Genomic DNA, 5,212 nt, shown 5'->3' with positions numbered 1-5,212 from the left:
GTACCATTTTGAAGAAAAGCGCTAGCAAAGAACACACTCTGACCACAGTTCCATCGTTCAACAAATTTATTGAAATCGCATGCTGATGTGAAGCAGTGCAATAACTCGCTCATGGTGACTGACTAACTTGAAGTTATTGACACATAAAAAAAATTAAAACCAATTCCGTGTGCAGACTGGAAAATGAGCCACTTCAATGAAAATGGCATAACTCCTCACCACAGTCACTAATTTAAAAAATTCAAATATCCTGTGGAAGACAAGGTAATATATTTTCTCAATGTACTCTAGTCTATTTGCTACCAAAAATGGTGAACTTGGGTCCAGATCATACTGACTCACCATGTAGACTATATAGTTCAGCAAGTGCGGATTTGGGGCGGGTCCTCCTCTCAACCCCAGAGCTTACGACCCCTGATACTGATACAGTAACATGTATACGCTCTGGTAAGCTTTTCGCAACCACAAGATCCGAACAATCGTAAGGTCAAGTAGTTTGCTATACATGTTAAATATTTCAAGAGAAATGGATTGAAAACGACCCCGCTGTAACACCTCATAAGGCCTCCAGGCGTTTGCTCACATTGATTAACGGTGTGGTGTAGGCTACATAATGTAATGCGGAGCACGATATCACCACGGGGACTTAGCACTATTATATCGACTTCGAACAATTTGACAGAATTAATTACCTGCCATCAAAATATTGTCCAATATCAGTCGGTCGACTGATCATTTGAAATAGAAGCAGTAGAAGTTTAAGGACAAGGACATTCAAGGTTTAATGCAAATACACATTAGATAATCAAACACAATTTTAAAGATATCATTCCCTTTGTTCTATTTTTTGACTTGTTTTGACTGTTTGACACAAAAAGGTATTTATGAATGGGAATAAATGTTTAAACACTATGTTTAAGACCGGTTTGGAGTCTGGACGCTCGTCTTCAGCTCGGATCATTATCAACGTCCAGACTCCAAACTAGTCTCAAACACAGTGTTTAAAACCGGACAAGCACACATTTATTCCCTTATTAACATACTGCAGGAGATCCCGATCTTGTACGATCGGAAGTGCAACTTCCACTTCTCAGAGCTGTCCCAGAACAGAGTCGATGTTTCGGATTGTATGACTGGTCCTCCGCAGCGCGTCCCTTACAAAGTCCGGGGTTGGGTCCGCAAGGGTAGATCCATCTTCAGTCGGTTGAAGCGAACTCCCGCTTGCTACACCTGTCATCAGTTGGGTATCCTTGGTCAAAGGACCGATGGCTCGATTGATGACATTAGTCTCTTGGGTTTGCTGTCCACCACCAGGCGATAGGCTGTTTTCAAGAATATCTGGGATAATTTCAAGTCAAGGAAAGCAAGCGAGGAAATTGCTTCCTAACAAAAATCTAACAATAAAGAATGTCTTGGCATTTCACTTTAAAGTACCTGTATCCATTCACGTTGACGTCAACATTTTCTGATTTCAATCGCCTATTTTAAAAACACAACAGAAAACACTACACCAAAATGTGACGTCATGACCTTTACATTATATTGGTAAAAGTTCAGGTTTCTTTGTTGTTGATTTTTGCTTTTAAAACTGATTTGCGCTTTAAATAACGTGGTGTCTATAATGCCAGATTTGAAACTTTACGAAATACTACAGGCTACACGTCATCTTAAATCGTCTCTGCGTCAAAGTGCGAGGTGACTTCATAATGTACAATTTATCTCTCCAGTGACCTTCAATCAACTCAGCCATTGTCAAAATGTGTGGGATTGTTTCACGACACACACAAAAAACCAAGACGTGTTGCACAATAGTGACAATACATTATTTGATAAAGATACCTGCCCGAATACGCAAACAGCGAACTTGCGTGGGTAGATCTATACAGATCCCTTTTACGGCAAGCACAATAATCGTGCGTCTCTCGTGTGACATTAAGCATTGTCGAGAGCCAGCTAACACGACAGATTCGCAGTTTTTGATATTTAAAAATGGGAACACTGATAAATTCGGGGGAAAGGAGAAACTGAGAAAGAGCAGCACTGATTGTCTATCGGTTGATCGGCTTCTGATTTCGCGAATTCAGATTTCGCGTTCGCCTTGGAAGTGCTTAGCCATGGTAATTCTTGGTCAAATCGCCCACGTACAGTCCCCGGTTGAACTTTTTTTTCTTCCAAACTTCATTTTGCAGGTGTTTGAGTTTAAAAATCATCTCAGGGGAAGATAATCATCTGAGTCGAGAGCAAAACAAGACGCGAATGCTAAGATTTGAGGGATGAGACCTTGCTTGCCGTCTTATAGCCAGACATCAAGAGTTTCTTGCGTGTGTGAGTCGTGGGAAGTTTATCAAACTTGAGTCAAGGTGCGAACAAACTATACCGGTGCTCATCAAGGCATCAATCACAGTTGGAATTTTGTTTAAAGTAAATTGAGTAGTATACGTTATATTACGTTACAATTCAAAGCGAATCAAAGTTGGATTTTTAAGTGAATTAAGTAGTATACGATACAATTCAAAGGGAATCATTCTCGAAGAGTCTTAGAAAAAAATGGTATTATTCGAGTTACTCAGAAGATGAAGCACGAGCATTTACCTTTCGTTGAAAGTATGAACAAAATCATTGCAGGTGACCATAAGGAATATCATAGTTGTTAGGTCTATACCGTAGCAACACACCTAGCAAGTAACACAAGAAGCCAGGGGAAAAGTATAGATACGGGATAACTAGTCACAACTGCAGATTAAAATGTGACATTTCTTCTTCTTTTTTTCCTACAGTTGAGTCCCTGGATGATCACATTGGAAAGAGGTTATATGGCGCGCTTCAATTTCGTGGGTTCGCCTCTGTACCACGTGGTGCAAGGGAAACACAATGAGTTGTTGCAATACAGCAACATAGATTTAATATATGAAAATGCTCCATGTGCTGAACAAGTAACCTTATGAAAACTAACCCATAAAAAAAACTAGATTAGTCGCCTTCATTTTTTGGTAACAAAGTGGGCATGGTGCCATTGGTTTTCAGTACATCTCACAGGAGAAACAAGTAAATCAACAACCAGAACACTTAGTTCTGTACAATGGTATTCTGCGTTTAAGAGATGTATACGTAATTTTAAAATTGAGTTTTAGCACCCAATTACCCTAATACTAAACACCACGCAATATTAAACACACAAGTATACTTATGAGAACTACAACGCCAACCATGTTGTAAATGTTCCATCATCTCTAATTTGAAAATAATGCGCTCAAAGTGTATAAATATATTTTGTAAAACCAGTATGCCTTAATATCTAAAACTATGTACTTATGCCTGGTCGTGTAATGTGATCTCAATGAGATGTGCATGGTAAAAATAATAAAGAATGAATGAATGAATGAATGAAAAAATGTTCAGAAAAGGCACTCAATATGGCGATGCTTGTTAATAGAGCCAGACTTTGTGGGTACGTACCCACATGTTTCAGCAGACAACTCTGACGGGTTGGGAATTTGCAAGTGCAGCAGTTTATCATGTCACGAACGACGTACACAATGGGGCATCTGTGCAACTGAGCAAACAGAGGAATCGAACAGGAATTTGTGAGATGATGGGGACGAGTTGATGATGTTACAATCAGGAGAGTTCATTATGGACAAGCATAGCCCATAATGTACACGTACACTAAATGAGAGTTTACACGTGTATACAGGGCGAGTCAAAAAAAGCGAAACCCAAATGTCGGGACTTCTGTTTTAGTGAAGTTCTGCATGTAGCGCTCCCAAAATCTAGGATAGGAAGCCCAATCCATAAGCTTTCTTTTAGTACAAGAATCATTTGAATCACTCATGTACTTTTGAAGTTACGGAATTTTAAACACAACCACCGTTTTAAAGTTCTGTCCACGGATCACCAAAAGGTGTGCGTTTTTTTCAGCAAAACGCAACAATTCACACGAATACCTATTTGATTTGTTTTCGTTTTGCTGAAAGAACACTTACCTTCTGTTGATCCGTGGACAGAATTATAAAAACGGTGGTTGTGTTTAAAATTCGGTAAATTCACAAGTGCATGAGTGATTTGAATGATTCGTGTACTAAAAGAAAGCTGATGAATTGGGCCTTTATATCCTAGATTTTGAAAGTGCTACATGCAGAACTTCACTTTAAACAATGGTACCGACATTTGGGTTTCGTTGTTTGTTTGTTATTGACTCGCTCTGTATTTGGTTGTTAGAAAAACATGCAGTTGCAGTGATATTCCTAAATAATATTTATATCAATATTGTATCGACAATATTTGTAAATAGAGTGAAACAAACGTGGAACTAGAGGTTTGGACAATTTTGTTGTTACAAATCCAGGGTGATTGGACGCATTGTGTGTTGTTTCAGTTCAGTTTTTTTTGTCCTTTGACCAAAAGCACTGATAATATCTTATTTTCCTCAAATTAAAAGAGTTATTTGCATGTATCGATTGACATTTAACATCCGGTTTCGATGACGTCACAGTATTCGGACACCTAAGATCAGTAAATGATGTCAGCATTTATGCCGCAATTATCACTACTGGGCAATGAATGATTGTGTAAAGAAAAATTATGAAAAGCAAAAAATTAGAGTTTGATCTCTGTTACTCTACTTTGTTGCTAACACTGCCTCAGCAAAATAATATGGGCCATTTATGGAAGACGAGCTGACGTTTTTTTTTAATGCGCATTGACGGTGCTGTACATAAAACGGAATAAGGTATAGAGAACGGAATCAGGTAGGGACTGCAAACCCAATCCACATGTTGGCCCAGGCGGGATTCGAACCGGGTCATAGCGGTGGAAGGCGAGGAAAGTACCGCTACGCCAACCTGCTTGGTGAGATTAGTTTTAAAAAAAACCAAAAAAAAAGCCTTCCGAGGTGATCCAATGAAGAATCCTACGATTCTTTATTGGGGTTTTCGGAACATTTTCCGAACAGCCTTTGATTTCACAGAATAGATCCAATTGGTTTGTGTTACAAAAACAATCTCTTGTTGTTGTTTTTTTTTTGGTTGGTTGAGTTTCACTTGCTATGTCATGGCAGGAACGTTTTCATTGATATGCATTATAGCCTAACAGCGCAACATTTTTCCTTTTCTCACTTATTTAAGGCTCCTTATTTTTGTGACAAATCTTTGGAGAAAAATAGGAGGGAAATTCCGTCCAATTATGACACGTGGCGGCATTGGCTGATTAAAAA

The 5,212-nt window shown here is 38.8% G+C and overlaps 1 pseudogene; it reads right to left on the bottom strand.

Moving 5' to 3' along the window:
• Nucleotides 1-1,090: 1,090 nt before the first annotated feature.
• The window catches only part of LOC119723976, a 20,353-nt pseudogene continuing 16,231 nt past the window's right edge, over nucleotides 1,091-5,212 (bottom strand).

This window comes from Patiria miniata, unplaced genomic scaffold (assembly GCF_015706575.1).
Source record: "Patiria miniata isolate m_02_andy unplaced genomic scaffold, ASM1570657v1 HiC_scaffold_17, whole genome shotgun sequence".
Lineage (NCBI taxonomy): Eukaryota > Metazoa > Echinodermata > Asteroidea > Valvatida > Asterinidae > Patiria > Patiria miniata.
The sequence above is the reverse complement of the archived record's forward strand: the minus strand, read 5'-3'. Positions and strand labels throughout refer to the sequence as shown.